Source organism: Lissotriton vulgaris, chromosome 2_1 (genome assembly GCF_964263255.1).
Source record: "Lissotriton vulgaris chromosome 2_1, aLisVul1.2, whole genome shotgun sequence".
Classification (NCBI taxonomy): Eukaryota; Metazoa; Chordata; class Amphibia; order Caudata; family Salamandridae; genus Lissotriton; species Lissotriton vulgaris.
In genome coordinates, this window is record NC_141687.1 from 448,623,082 (window position 1) to 448,640,048 (window position 16,967).

The following is a 16,967-nucleotide window of genomic DNA, read 5'->3' on the forward strand; positions in this document are numbered from 1 at the left end:
TAAAGCTGTGTTCAAATGGTCTCCTGGTCTGCCAAACATCCACCAAGGTGTGATCATTACAGAGTTTTTAAGAGACTGGAGTGCCCTAGGCTCCTGACCCTGTATTTATACTGCTCCTCACAAGACCAGGTGTTAGGTAAATTGATGTTTACGTCCTTGCATAGAACAGTAGAGGACAGCCAAGACACCAGTTTGTTAGTCAGCCAGTCATTCAGCCCTGCATCATCCAGAATTGGGCCGTATTCGGAGCACACTGTAAAAGTACAGGCAGATGACTGAAAATCTAGAATAACCCATCTACCCAGACGATTGGCGTAAACATGTTAAAAACGGTGTCAGAGGCCTTATAGCCAAAATAGCAACCCCACAGGTCCACAAACTTTGACGCTACCTGCTACCAATGTGAAGCCCAAAGTGTCTAATCAGAACAATTGTGCTCCCTATATATATTGAAGACATATTATATCTGCCTCTACAGCTTGCACTTTCATGGCTACCTTTGCCCCCTTTTAGGTCTCGCATAGCGTTGCAGCACTGTTCGCTTTGCGAGACATGCTGTATACACCATTGTGAGGGAAGCTCCTCCCACTTTCTGGCCATATTTTTGATTGGGTTGACTCATAAATGCTGCCTTTTGATTTGTTTTCGACTTCTTAGTCCCACCTCCTGACGGCCATCTTCTCATTTATATCCTTCCCTGTCTATTGTCCCTTTTACTTCAAAACTATTTTTGCCCTGTCTTCCCCTCCCCACCCCCTCCCGCAGTCCGTGACTTTTCGCCCCCCCCACTTCACCTTCCCCACTCCCGTTCATGCCTTCCTGGACCCCCAACCTCTCATTTTCAATGCAATAGGACTCTCGTAAATACGAGTCCTATTGCATTAAGAAATGCTTGTTTGTTGTGGGATTGGCTGGCTGGATGCACTCTTTTTTTATGTCCCGCTGCTGAAAGCTTTTTTTTGCCTGACTCTACAAAACATTCGCAATACACGCGGGAAGGAGGGTGACGCCCACGCAATCTTAACCCTGCATTTCCATTCCCAGCGCATTGCGTCTCTTCAGCATTGTTGTGTTGTACTTTATAGTGCCCTGGGGGAACAAGCAGGGACTGACTACAGTGCTCCTGTACAAGCACGTAGTCTAAGGTCCCCCCGGGGCACAAGCAGGCATCCACTCCTGTAAGATTTCCTTGTTGAAACTGGAACGCATAAAAGTGAGCTCAGCAGACGTGGACACCAGTAAGGTTTACTAGAATAGATTAAGCACTCCTTTTGAGTGCTTGTGTTTACAGATATCTGCCTCATGAATTTCTCTCACCTCCGCTGTCTGTAGCTCTGTCGCCTTTGCGCTTTTCCCTGTCCCCCCTTGTTGCCCTCTGCCTTGTGTGCTCCCCCTGTTGCATTCTTCCACCTGCTCAACATTAGTTTCTCTTTCTCCTCTCTGTGCTCTACTTTGTACTTTCTTGCTCTGTTGTCTGCTTCCCCCACCTACGACCCCATGTTGCCTCCTGCACCGGACTCCGTGTTGCTTACCCCTTATTGGTTTAAAAAACGCTTTGCGTTTCATTTCCGTTTACACATACTAGCATAGCATTACAATAATGTCTGTGCAGACTACAACGATGGTATTGCCTATTATTTCTTTGTTCAAAGTGCAATTGCTGGTTTATGTATATTATTTATTTATTTGCGGGTTTGTATCACGCTTGAATCGACTCCCGGAGGAGTATCTCTGCGCCCAAGGAAACACAGCAAAGTACAATCAGAGGGGAAACCAGATGGCAAATTAACTGTGGAACAGAAAGGTTTTGAGTTTCTTTCTGAACAGCAGATTTTCTGAGCACTGTCTCTGTAAAGCCTGTTAGCCGCCTATCCAAAATAAATATTAGCAGAATTTTCTTTTGGATAAAGCTGAGAGTCGACGTTTCGGTCTTTATGGGCAACTCTTCAAGACCATCATCAGGACAGTAGATAGTAAATATTGTAACTCCCTTAAATCGATAGCTTTGCTCCGTGTGTTTGGAGAGAGACGCTATGTAGAGCAGAGACAGCGTTGTATCTATTTAATGACGAAAAAGTTTGCAGTTAAAGCTTTATCTCTTCATCAGGAATGTATCTGCCGTCACTCTGCAAGCGGATACATTCCTTGAACGCGGATGATTTGAACAGATTGGTCCTTGTCGAACGCACCATTCATTGTGGCCCTCTCCGACATTTTTGCGAGGAGCGACCTTTAAGAGGAGAGCCTTGATAGCTACTCTAGATACGTCCACAGATTGTTTCACTTAGACGTTCCGAAAATTTCCTTGCGACTCCCTTGCAAGAGAGCACAAGATCCGACAAATGAAGAGATAAAGCTTTAACTGCGAACTTTTTCGTCATTAAATAGATACAACGCTGTCTCTGCTCTACATAGCGTCTCTCTCCAAACACACGGAGCAAAGCTATCGATTTAAGGGAGTTACAATATTTACTATCTACTGTCCTGATGATGGTCTTGAAGAGTTGCCCATGAAGACCGAAACGTCGACTCTCAGCTTTATCCAAAAGAAAATTCTGCTAATCTTTATTTTGGATAGGCGGCTAACAGGCTTTACAGAGATCTTGATTTGTTTTCAGACATCTATCCTGTATTCCTGTTTTGCATACTTTCTTTTGCATTGTATATTTCCCTTTGTGACCTAATTTTGATAAAATTCACTTTTTTGCCTATACACATGTCTATTTGTTTTTGTCTCATTGTTAAGTATTGTCATGTCTAATCAGTTATAAGTATATGAATGTTTTTTAAATCAACTGGAATTAATTTTGTTCAGGACAATTAAGTTACCTGCATTCAACTCTGTTCCATAATTAAATCAATTTAATTAAAGACAACAAACTCCTTTGGAGGCAATTTTACCCATTCTATTATACCTTTACCCAAGCCCCCAAAGGTTTACTGGGTTGCTCACTCTATTTACCATCATTTAACATCTGACACTGATTACCCATTAATGTCTTCCTCTCTTTAAAACCACCACCACCTCCTGCAATTGTATGCACCCATTGTCCCAATGCAGCTCCCTCCCCATCCCACCCTCTATACCCTCCTCCCCATCTCCCCACCCTCCCCACCCCTCACCAAATGAGCAATCAGGCAAAAGGCCTGAATGATAGTGGCTGTGAAAGTGTGCATTCCCTGTCATTCCCAGCCCACAATTCCCCATTGTGAAAAGATCAGACTTAGCATCCGACTTGAGCAATATAAATTTAAGCTAAGCTAATCAATAAACTCCAATAGTGTTTCCACCCAGCTATAATATTGTAATGTATTATTAATCTGGTGAAGGGGAGCATCAGCAACTAAGCTGCTACATTGACTATACTTTTACTGCTCCCCCCCACCAATTCTTTTCAAATACTCCTGAGCAGAAATCTCAGAGATTAAACTATGTGTTTGTCCTTGGTGAATCACTTTCATGCGGGCAGGGTTTTGGGTATAGTCTTCCGCTCCTAATTGCTAGAAAGGATTGAAGAGCTGCTGCAGCTGCCATCCCCTCTCTACAGTGGCATGGGCAAAGTCTGACCTTACTAAAAATGAGATGCCCCCAAAGTCCTGCTTCACATTAGGTCGTTTCTTGATCGAAAATTCCTAGGTGCAACAAGAAGTTCCTAAATAGACCAGAATCGTCCTGGGCCACCCTGCTTCGTTAGGTCGAGGTTTCTTTAGCGATATTGGAAATCTGTGGGCAAGCTGGATTTCTGCGCTCCAATTCCAATTGGTTTACTCTAGGAAGGCGCCCTTGAAGAGTGTGATGATGTAAACCCTTGTATCAGAACCTTCACCTCCCTCGGGCACTCCCAGGACTCTCAAGTTGTTGTGCCTCTGCCTATTTTCATATTCTTCTAGCTTTCAGAGGACATCGACCATTGTTGCTGCTTGCGACATCGCTTGCAGTTTTAAAGCCTTGACTTCAGATTCCAGATGTTCAGTCTGCTCCTCAACCATTGACATTCTGCTGCAATATCTGAACAGGTTTTATTGATTTTTTTAATGGTCCCATGAAGTTTTTTCATGGCAAGGGTTGCCCGACGACACAAACTTCTGACTTCTTCCTGGACCTGTTTTATCATTCGAAGAATTGTTGTCAGACATCTCTCCATGGTGGAAGGTTGCAGATATGAGCCAGAAGCATCTGTACCTGCAATGCGATCCTTTGTTGATGTTTCAAGTTCCTCTCCTGAGAAAACCAACAGGGTTGTGCAGTAGTCCCAATAGTGATTACCCGTGGATCCCTCTCCACTAATATCTTTGGAGGATTCAGCATCGCCTCCCCTTTTCTTGTTCCTATGTTTCATCCCTGAAGATACTCTCCCAGGCACTTTTACATTGGGTTGTACATGTGGCATATTCCAGGGCATCGCTGGAGGAAGAGTCTGAGACGGGCCCATCAATTAAAGAAGATGATGATTTGTCCATATTAAAGAGATCAAAGTCTTCCATTAGTGGAAAAAATGTGTCTCCTGTTTCAGGAGACTTTACTGTAGCTGTTAGAGGAAGTTTGTTTACTGCCTTCCCCAGCTCTCGTACCTCCTCCAGAGTGGACCCAGCAACCTCTTCTGTGAGAATCTCCTGGTGAGCTACTGTTAGAGACTGGGAAGTGCATCAAGCTGCCATGTATGCCTCCCTCAGTGGAATCTGTTTACCCCCATCATGTCCTTGGTCCACCTTGTTGCCCACTTGGTAGCTCTCTTCATTTGGGCCATCCTCAGTAGTGACTTCTTGAGCGTCCGGGATTAAAGCTGCATCTACTACAGTACCCTTATTAGTCAAGGAATTGATTTCAGGAATATTTATGAAAGAAAGTATCTCGCTCTTGGGTGGGTTGGGCTGTTCAGTAGCGCTGTGACATTATATTGCTATGGAGAGGGGGCGTCCACATTACCATCAGACTGTGTGCTGGCTGGGTTTGCCCCTTGCCTGGTCTTTGAGCCATAGGAGGAAATTTGCTATACCAAAGAACAACATAGAAATTACGGGTTGGGATGCTTTAACTTCCCCACCAACACTAGCTTTCCCAAGCTGAGTCGTAGGTCTGCTGGGGAAAGCCATGGGTTTGGGGTTTCCCTTGTCGAGAGCCCCTCTTTGTTTTCTGCTTCCCCTCGCCCCCTTCCCACATTCCATTGAGGAGGGAGGGCGTCCAATTGTTGTGCTAGAAGTTGTGCCGGTCTTCAGCATCCCGCGGCCAGGCATTCTGCTGGTCTTTTCAGCTCTGAGACACCCCCAGAGCAGAGAGAGCCAGAGCTGAGCACACAGACAAAGAGCTTCAAAGGTACAGCAGGCTGACACCTGACACAACCGCCGAGTTTGCCATATCCAAGAAAAGGCTCCCAGTGTGCAAGTCTAAGCCACTCAGGAAAATAAAGACCAGACAATATACTCTGGTAGGATTTTCCTTTTTTTTCCGTCCTGGGGGATTCAAGGTTGGGAGCAACGCGAGCTTGCGTCTCAAACAGACATCTTGCTCCTGTAATAATCTACTCTACTAAAAACCACTCTTAAGGTAGTGGTTTTTACTGATTTTTTCTGTTGATAACATTCAATCTCATAACTTCTGCACTGTTAATACAGACCTAAAATTATGATAATTTAGAAAACAATGCAATAACTCTCAGGAATATATTTGTGTTTCCAAATTAGAAAAATGTCTAGAAGGATGACAGTGGAAAAATGATTAACACAAAGGAAAGATTGAAGCTGGGTTTTACACAATATGTATCTCTATGGTTCATATTTTATTTTTGTTATGTTATATAGCACAGACATGGGAGCCATCATAGCAGTTCACACTTAAGCAGAACATGTCAATAACAAATAGAAAATATGCATGTACATTAAAGGTGGAGCAATCACCAGGTTAGTCACCTGTGAGGTTGAGCGCTTCATGCATTTTCTTTGTGAAACATAGCAATGAAGAGCAGGTGGGAAAGTACCAAGTTAGGATCATCAATCGTTTGTGTACGTTAAGGTTGGTATGAAATCAATGGGAGCGCAAGGCGGTAGGCGCAGTTAGGTCAGGTGACGTTGAAAGATAAGAGTGTTGAGGATTTTTTTGAAGGTGACATAACATGTGGTCAGGTTTAAGCTCAATGGGAAGGAGTTCCAGATTCTTGTGACACTACTGGAGAAGGACGGGTTCAAGTAATGCTTATGCATGAAGGTAGGTGCTCCAAGGAGGAGCAATTAAGCTTTCCTGAATCTGAGAAGTTGAGATTCTTGAAGAGATAGTATAGTAAAGAAGTGTAGAGCTTTATGAGTGGTGCATACAGTTTTAAATTGAGATTTCGATTCAATGAGAACCTACTGAAGGGAGCAATAAAGGGGGGGAGATGTGATCAGAATACTTGCGCCCTGTCAATAAGCAGGCTATCGCACATAGGACTGAGGTGGACTTTGGGAATGCCATAAAGGAGTGCTGTTCCACAGTCGAGTCTGAAGAGCATGAGCGGATGAACAACAGATTTAAGGTCATGTGCTGAGATGAGGTTCCTATTTCACCTATTCAGCATTAGCAGGAAAAGGGCACTCTTTGTCATGGAGGAGTTTTTTTCCAGAGGTTCAGATATCTGTTGAGGGTGAATTCCAGAGATTTAGCATTCTGGTTAATGTAAGTGAGGCCGTCAATGTCCAGTCCTGGATCAGCAAGTTTGCTTTCTTCGGGGAGATGGAAAGAAATTCTGCTTTCAGTGGCTTTAGTTTGAGGTGGTTGTTAGCCATCCAAGCTTGAAACCTATTCAGAGAGTTAGATAGCCTGGTAAAGTTTTTCAGGGCATGAGAACTACAAGTACATTTGAGTGTTGTTGAGTTTAGGTGGAAGAGGACTTCTGAGTTATTCAGGATTGTGCAGGGGGTTCAAGTTAGAGTTTGAAAAGGGTTGGGGAAAAAAATCAAACCTTAAGGGACCCCTTGTTTCAGGTTGACTGGATCTGAGATGGCATTCCCGATTTGTATTGGGAGTGGTTTGTTAGGTATGAGGTGAACCACATTGCGACAAGACCATCAATAACCATTCAATGCTTCAGGATGTCTAACTAAGCCTGTTATTTGTGGAGCGCATGTAGACAGGTGTTGCCAGTATTTAGGATGTGGAAGGCATCATCCACAATATTCAGAATTGCAGTCTCAGTTCTGTGGCCCTGATGAAATCCAGATTGAAGGGAGTCAAGGAGGTTGTTCTGGTTATGGAATAACAATTGAGAGGCTACACAACATTCAATCACCTTGCCTAGGAGAGGCAGGGTGGATACTGGGCGTAAGTTGCTGGTCCTCAGGGTCCATAGATTTTAGGAGAGGAGACATTTGACAACTCTTTTGACAACCTGGGAATGAGCCCTGATCCAGTGAAGAGTTAACCAGGGGTTCCCAAAAGGCGTAGAAGCAGTTTAGCTAGGGATTTACTGATGGAACCTGGAAGAATGTTCCAAAGATGATTAGAGGATTTCACTTTTGATAGAGTTCATAGCAGATCTCTCTCTGAGAATGGGGAGAAAGGGGACCATAGCTGCAGTGCCTTGCAAGGCAGTAGCTCATGGATTATGTTGTCAAGTTTGACTGGAAGACCTCTGCATAGTTATTACAAAGGCTGTCCGATGCCTTAAATGGGGGTTAGATTTTATGGCGAGGATTCTTGTCAACAGTCTTCCTCCAATTATCTGATATTTTTCCTTTCTTCGTGTAGGGCTCTGAAGTACCAGGGACAAGAGGGTTTGGGCCTAAAGAATATGCTCTTGATGTCGCTGATAAGAGTGTCCGCACAGGAGTGGAAATTGTCCGTGGCCTCATTGATGTCAAGCGGAGGAACATTCAAGGTGAGGTTTGGTAGGGCTAGGTTTACCATGGCATCAGTATTGCTTCTACTGGTGTCTCTGAACCAGATATTTATTTATCTTTGGTTGACAACGGGTTTTTTTATTTTGAGATAGAGGCAATGAACTGAATTAGCAGGTGTTCACACCAATCTAGTAGAATGGGGTGACAGCTCGAAAGGAGAGGTTTTCTGGAGATGATCATGTCAAGAGTGACACCTGTGTAGTGTGTGGGTTTCTGGCAGTCTTGATGGAGGTAATAGAAAAGCTTTAAAGTTTGAAGTGGTACAGTGCATTATTTCCTTAGGAACCCCAGTGGGGGGTTGAAGTCACTGAGAAAAATAACGCAGTCAGAGCTGATTAAAGGAGCTATGAAGAATTCCATTAAGTCTTCAATAAAGTTGTTGGCTTGACCAGGGGGCTGGATCACATTAAACCTGAGGTTAGAGGTTGCTTGTGGGATGATTTTTGGGAAGTAGTATGCAGCTCAAAGAGTTTCTGTATATGATCTCCAGGCCCCCACCTGGTTTACCTACCCAGTCTCAGAATGGAGTATAATAGGGGTGCAGCAGGAGTGGAAGAACCCTGTTTGGGGTATCGTTAATACAGGTTTTGTTGAGAACCAGGATGTTGATGATGTGATAGATGATCATGTTTGGGATATTAAGACAGTGTTTGACTGCAGAGCAGCAGCTGTGCAAGTTATGGAGGAACTAGCAAGATTGTGCTCAATATGACCATTTAACAAGGAGGAAAGATGACAAAATGGATCAGGATGGGGCATTAGTAGCAATTTTGGGTGAGGGTGGGGAATACATCTTGTGGATCGTTCTATATAATGGTGGGGCTAAGGAGGCTGTTTTGTGTTTGGGTGGGGGGCTGATTGTTGGAGGCATCAGTGGTTTTGCATTTCATCCTCTTTGAGTGGTCAGTACGCCTATTTGGGTCTGGGGGAGCAGTTATCCTGAGGGAGCGTGATTGGAGAGGGGCTCTTGAAATATGTCAGATGTGGTGGGTAGCATGTGAGAGATGTAAGTGAGTTGCTGAGACATGAGAAGGCCTTGGGTAAGGATTTCTATTTACATTATGAGATAAGGTATAGAGGATGAGAGTGCAGAGAAAAAGGTCCTGTGATGTACATGAGAGGGCTGGTGATGTTTTTTATGTTGTAGTCATATGGAAGTGCTTGTGGTTTGAGGAGTCGGATTTGTGTAGGTTAGAAGATTTCGGATGGTGGTTATGTTTGATGTGCTAATCCGGGGCAAATAATTGAGCTGGGAAGTTGTCATCAAGTTATTTATGGGAGGTGTGTAGAAAGAGTTGAAGAACGAACGTTGTTTTTTGTGCAATTGTTTAGAGGGTGTATGGACTCCAGTTGAAGGTGTTGGGTGTGATGATAGGTGGTAGGATATCTGGATCCTGCTGGGCTGTTTGGCGGGTAAATGAGTGAAGCCAAGTTGTATGAGGGTAAGAGAAAATTGTGGGAGATGTTGGAGTTGGATGAATGTTTGTTGAGTGGATGAGAAGTCAGAGGTGTGAAGTGTTGAACGTTGGGGAAAGTTGAGGAAGTGGGAATAGGGTAAAAGAATGAGCAACCAGGAGGATTGGGAGGTGAATGAGCTGGGAAGGGTTTGAGAGTAGGGAAGATGGTACCACCCAGGAAAGTATCTAATCGTACACCTGGATCATGATTTTCCCATTCTTGAAGATGGATATACTTTAAAATTTCATAATTCCGGATGATTTTGGAATTTCAATCTTGTTTTATTGACTAATATATGCTCTGTTTTTCTAACCTGGTTTGTGATCATTAATTGTGTTTTTTTCCCAATTTTACTGTTTGAAAAGTGGTACAAATACTTTACACATTGCCCCTAAGTTCAGTCTGGATGCTCTGTGCCAAGCTAGCAGGGTGTGAGCACAGGGTCATTTGGGGTTTACTTGAGCCTTGTCCTGAATAGGATTGTGGTTGCTGCTTGTCCAAGGCTCACAGCCCAGTCAACCAGTTGCCCAATTTCTAACAAGTGGTATTGTTTACCTTCTTTTTTTCTGCCTCAAAGGAGAAACCAACTCTGAATAAAGCAGAATCTGGAGAAGTGAGGCATGAAGACATTTTGCCACTAGAGTCTTCGGAGGTCCAAAATATAGGTGTGCAGTCTGTATGCATCTGAAGTATCTCACTATGAGGTATGATGAGCTGGCTCCAACATATTAATGAAGCAAAGCAGCTTTTATCTGCATGCCCTTAGACTGGATTGAAGTGGGTTGTGAAAAGCTTAGTAAGGGGGTGAGAGTTAGCATTCCAATCCCAGATGTCTTTCTCAAAAGAAGGTTACAGTACCTTCCTATGCTAATTTTCTTAAGACGATACTCCCAATAAAAGACCATTCATGGGGAGAAGGCTCATCCTTCAGCATACTCTAGAGGCCCTCCGAGTTTTTGATACTTCTCTCACCTTGCAATGTCAAGCACTACAGGTATGTGTTCTGCCTCTGTGCCTCTGTTGAATTGCACAGTCTTCCACAGCAGATTACCTGTCCATTGCCGCCTTCCTCAGAAAATCTCATTTTGGAGGAACCATCTTATACATGTCCCGCTGCTGTTCTCAGGCCCAGCATGGATGGTAGCTTGGCAGTGTGCATGTCCTTTCTGCACCCCTGGTCACATTCCGGGCCAGCATAAAATTAGAATACACGCAAAAGCAGATTGTCCTAATAAGATCTAAAACCTTGGGTTTCACTGCGCTACGTAGCATGACATGAAGAGAGCAGGAGAGCACCATAGTTACTGAAATACGTCTCTCTCCTCCCCTCTCCCTAGTGTAGGCGCTGATTTGTGCTCCTGCACGCTTAGTGCTTGGGTTCATGCTTGAGTCTAGCATAAGTTTTGTACCAGAAGGGTACCCTTCCTGTACAAAATGCTATGGCCCAACAACTCTGTATGGGTGCTGTGCAGTCCACATGCAAAGTTGGAAAATAAATCATTTCTCCTTTTAACAACTTCTTTTCAGAGGCATTATTATTTAGAGCTAAACTCTATGACTAATGTTAGTAGATAGGGTTTAGCATCAAAAAGCAAAGGTGTTGTATTGGAATACCCATGTACCACCCATGTAACGCCCCCTTGCTGCAAAGTAATGCAAAGAAGCGTTGCACACTGCTTGGCGTTACTTTTGGGTACATTCCCGCGTAAAACAAATTTTGCACTTGAATGTGATTTAGGAAAAAGAACATTTTGTGCTGGTTAGTGTCACTTTTGTGACACTAAGCCAGCGTAAAATGTTTTAGAATCGCCAACCATATCGTTATAATGAAGCGCCAACTTTCCTTTCACCCATGGTATTGAGTCTTCTTCTAAACAATCTTGTCAGTCATAATTTGGAGAAGAGGGAGTGTTACATCTTGTATGCGCCCACGTGCCTCTGCGCCGCTACCACATGCTGCGGTGGGACTGAGCCCACGCTTGCTATACAATATGCATCCCCATGGTTCGTATTGGTCCCAAGTTGAAAAGAAGGTATATTGTCCTTTTATAGAAGACAACTGAACATTGCAACCTGACATTCGCTTTGTGTGCATTTATGCTCTTGCCAGTGTGAAGTTTGGGTTTTGACGTCCATTAATGATTGCCATTCATCACAGTGAGGAAGAATGGAATCTGGACGCCCTTTTTCATTGCACAGTGATAGGTCACACGGGACAGCAAACCATAGCTCATACTTCAATCTGACAGGAGAGGAAGCAGGAAGTCTCGGTTGGAAACTCCACAACATAGCTTAATCTTTTGTGAATCAAACCATGCCACGGCTCCTAACTGTGGTTTATATCAAGGACATGAAACGTAATTAAAAATCTGATTAGTTTTCCCTTTGTACTGAAGCAAGTTTAGAGACGCACTTCATTAAAAAGATATTTGATTAATGATTTGCATTTGCTGGCAATGTTTTTTTTTAATTATCGTAAGAGGGTGAAACTTTGGATCGCAGCAGGAGATCAAGGTACCATGCAAAAATAATTATTTTAGGTCTTCAAGAAGCGGAACATTTAGGCATTACAAAACTGTCCAATGTTTTAGAAACCTGTGCTAAATCCACTCCCAAAAATCTTACTAAATCAAAGCCGTGGGTCTTATGGAAAAATGTTGTCATCAAAAAAATTTACTCACATTTTGTGTCGCGTTTGGGTGCTGCTGTTTATTTTTTTTATTTTGATTTTTGACAAGAAAGGAAGCACATTTTGTGCAACATCTTTTAAATGCAACACTGCCGTTAAAACAGGTGTTTGTGACAAAACGAATCAAAATGACTAAGCTACTCGTGACTGGAATCTCTGTCTCCTATTGTTGATGCTCGGCAGGTAAATGGTAATGTTGACTTAATATTTATATTATTATGCATTTTTCATCTCGTTCTCACTTGTTCCTTCTTTCTTTCCTTTTTTCTTTCAGTCTCCTTTTCTTTTCTTTTCTTTTTCCTTCTTTCTTTCTTTCTTTCTTTCTTTCTTTCTTTCTTTCTTTCTTTCTTTCTTTCTTTCTCCTCCTTCCTTTTATCGTGCCTTATTGCTTTCTTCCTTTCTTTCTGTCTTTCTTGCTTTCTTTCTTTCTTTTTCAAAGTTAAACACTGACGTTAAAATAGGTGTTTGTGACAAAACGAATCAAAATAACTAAGCTGCTCGTGACTGGAATCTCTGTCTCCTACTGTTGATGCTCGGCAGGTAAATTGTAATGTTGACTTAATACTTATATTATTATCTATTTTTTAGCTACTTTAATTTTTCGCACCACATTATTTTATCTCAAGGATATGAAAGTTCGCAATTTGTTTGTAATATTGGTTTGCACTCTTTTATGACCTGTCCAAACTCTACTTGGTGCCCTCTCCTTTCATCTCTATGGTCCACCCCTTCTTTCCCATCTTTCACCACTCTCACTAAATCCTAGCAATTTCTTCCCTTCCCTGCTGACATCCCTGACTCCTTGATGCCCCTCTCCTTTTCCTTCTTTCCATGTTGTTTCTTTCACTTCTCTTTCTTTTGCCGTCTCCTACTTCCTCCTTTCCACTCTTCCCAGTTTTCGATCTGGCATTTACCAAGAACTTTTTATTTGACTAAAATAAGTTTAATTTACTTACATATTGTGACTTTCAGCCACCTCTCTTCATCCATTGACCTTTTGTTGAGTCATTCGCATTTCGCTTCCAGACACTACAGCATATAACATGGGGCATTGGGGCAGCTACTTAAGTCACTGGTTAAGTTCACTTTCAGTGACTGCATTGTATTCTCCCACAAGAAGCACATCTGCACACAAGCTAGCTTCCTTCATTGCCAGTAGTTTTGTTTTACTTTATAATACTTCAGTATTACCTTTGCGTTTAGAACCTGATGTGAATGCAGGAGCCTACAGATGTAGCTTCCATTTTTATCAGGTGCCTTCTCCTGCCAATGCTGTTGCAAATTCATTTTGGATTGTTTTTGCTTTTCTTAGTACTGCTATTTCAGAGCATAACAGATCGTGTCCTTTTAAAACTCTTCTGTGGTAAGTTCTCCACATTTTACTTTGTTCTTTCTCACCTTTCTATCGTTCTTTTCCTTGTCTTTCTTTCTTTCTTTCTTTCTTTCTTTCTTTCTTTCTTTCTTTCTTTCTTTCTTTCTTTCTTTCTTTCTTTCTTTTTTCCTTCCTCTCTCCTCTTTTTTCCTTTTCTCTCTTTCCTTCTCTTTTCATCTCTTTCTCACTCGTTCCTTCTTTCTTTCCTTCTCTTTCCTTCTTTCTTTCAGTGTCCTTTTCTTCTATTTTTCCTTCTTTCCTTCTTTCTTTCTCCTCCTTCCTTTTTTCTTGCCTTATTGCTTTCTTCCTTTCTTTCCTTCTTCCATCCCTCCTTCTTTCTTTTTCTCTTTCTTTCTTTCTTTCTTTTTTTCGTTCTTTCTTCCTTTATTTGTCAAAGTTAAAGGCTTGCAGCCACTGCTAGACGAATGGACTTTTTTAGGTTTGTGTTTGCTGAAACTGATTCATTTTATTAAAAGTATGTGTATAGCATAGCTATGTATTTGGTTTTCAGCCAAACTTCACCCATTAGTCTGTAGTTGATGTCATTCACATTTTGCTTCTACCCACTTTGAAATGCATTCCACTTTTTCACAAGGAACACTTGCATACACAAAGTAGCTCTCTTCAGTGCCAGGTGGTTCTGTGGTAATGCATGGGTGTTTTTTAGACCCAAAACTATTTTGCCTGTCGTAAATTCTATATTTGTCTTTTAAGTTAATGCAGGCTCATAATATTCCCAAACAATAACGTTTTGCGCAAACCATGACAAACCACGACTTCCCAAAAGGCTGGTGTTCCATGCCAGGCCTATTTGCTTTTCCAGTGTTTATTATGCTCTGTTTCCACTTTACAAACTCCTGCACATTTCTTGTTTTCTGCATTACTATTTGATTTCTCTTCCTTTTCGACTCTTACTGAAAGTTGAAATTATTTTATCTTTAAGCCTAAATAGTCAAATTAAACATTTTCATTCTATCTATGCTTACTGAGATCTGTGCAATTGCTCACGATAAGGTATACACTAGAGAAAAAACTACAGGGATTAAATTGTTAAAGTTCACCAATGTCTTTTCTCTATTCTGAATGCCCCCTTAGTTTTGATCTTTTGGCTTCAATCAGAGGTGTCCAACAATTATTAGCATCAAATAAAACACACAAAAGAGGAAGGCCTTGACTTTACTCAGAGTAAAATTTGATACCTTGAAGGTCTGGCTCCTTGTTGCTTTGGGACCCACTACCACTATGTAGGACTTCGGAAAGTTAACTGAACCCATAAAAGACATGTACTTGGCCAAAAACAGGTCCAGCCCCTGCGCCATCTGGGTCATCAGGAAGGTTTTGCCTGCATATCATAGGACAGGGAGAGATCTGTCAGCAATCTTAGGGACATAGGCTGAAACTGATAAAAGCGCATACTCCAATCCATTAACATACGAGGTGAACAGAAAAGGGGACAGTAGGAACCACTGCCGAACTCTGCAACTCGTCCAGAAAGACCGAGTGCACTTAGCACCTTCAGAAAAGTACACCAAGGTTATGATCAATGAGTGGAGATCAGCTTAAAGAGCCACGATACTGGGACTGACACCCATCTCACTGAGCAGAGCCCAGAGTTTCGCCCGGTTCACCCTATCAAAAAGCGGATGCCAAGTGCATGAAAGCAAGATGTAAGGATTCAGGCTGAGCCACTGTATACTTATTAATAACTAAGTGGAGGTTCAAACATTGGTCTGAAGTTTATCTCCCTGGCGTAAACGCATACTGGACATCACTCAGAATCTTCTTTTCATCTACTCAGTTGCACAATTTATTTAGGATCACCCTCCCAAAGACCTTCACCATAGGATCCAGTTAAGAAATTAGACTGTAATATTGTGGGTTCTCTTTATACCCCTTCTTAAAAATGGGGACAGTCAAAGCGTTTTACCAAGAGGATAACAGCCACTCCTGCACAGCCACATTCAAGATATGTATTAATAAAGGAACTCAGCCCTCCACATTTCCCTTAAACAGGTCAGGTGGTATGTTATCCGGGACCGGGGCATCATTGCTAGACAAGGCAAGAATGCTTTTTTGTGACTTTATCTAACGTGAAGGCCACTACATTATCAGCGGACACAGATGCAGAAGGGATATTAAAACTCACATTAGCCCCCTGTTTATAAATGCCCTCAAAATGATCAACCCACTGTTCCTCTGAAATATGATGACAGAAGTGGACTAGAGCCCTCAGCAAAACAAGCCCTGCTAACAAAAACCAGCAGAGAGCGCTGTCCCCCATTTCACTGGCTTGACAAAGCTCCTCCCAGGCTAATTCCTGTAAATTAAATGAACATATCTTTTGCGCTTGCGTGTACGTCTGTCTACAATTTCTAATCATCTGCCCATCCTTCGGGTATTGCTTCAACACCACCCTCAAAAGTCGCAGGGATTGCGAGAAATCCCTATCAAAGCATTTAGGGTTTTGTGCCACCCGATTAGTAGGAGCCTTCCCAGTCAAAAGTTTGTTAACCTCCAGAGCTATGCCTTTAAAAGCTTCCAATACATCACTCCACCAGCTTCATTATCTAAACAAATGTTAAAGTCCTGTTGCCAAGTTGCAAAGAGAGAGGTTTGGAGGTACTGGTGGTCCAACTGGCTCCACTTAAACCTTCTCCCCTGGTCAACGGCCCACCAGCTTCACTATTTAAACACATTTTAAACTCTTATTGGCAAGTTGCAAAGAGAGAGGTTTGGAGGTACTGGGGTCCACCTGGGACGATTTAAATTGTCTACCCTGGTCAACGACCACAAGACTCTTGAGAGACCCCCTTGACTGATGTTTTGGGCCCAAGGCAATATCCAGAGATAGGGATAAGGGAGTGTGGTCACTAAAAGGACAAGCAATGATATTAAAATGAGAAATGAATGAAAATAAAGGTGCTGAAACAAATATAAAATAAATAGGCGATCCAGTGTCCCTCCCTTTGTAAAGACAGGTGAATTACTGAGCTATTGGGTGCAATAATACACCTCATCTAAGGCTAAGAGCTTGTTTAACTTGTGTGTGAACGAAGTGAAGACCTTTGTTCATCTAACAACTGACAGAAGGGGAACTGCCATCAAGAGGTGGATTACATCAGTGATAATTAAAATCACCAGCCAACACAATTTGGGCTTGACCATCCCCCTTAACTGAAAAGGAACTCAAGAGGCAGACCAGATCGGAAAGTCTGAAGGGCTCTAATCTCCCCCACTTGCTACTGTAAAAATCAACAAGCACCAATGAACAGGACCAAGGCATTGAGAACCGTAGTCCCTGCATTGTACCACCATGCCAGTTGAGGCCCACAATGTAACCACTCAGCTCAACTCTGACAAACATCACTAAATCCCCCTTCACTCTACCTGCCATTGAGGAACAGCTGGTACAAAATAAGTCATGTACGCCTCAAGAAAAAAGATGTAATTGATTGCCTAAGTTTCTTGGAAACTGATTCAGTGGAAGGATTTAACATAACGCACCCACCTACGGCCACTAAAATTTGGTGTAAAACCTGCAATGTTCCGGGACTGCATGGTGAGGCCCTTGTCTGC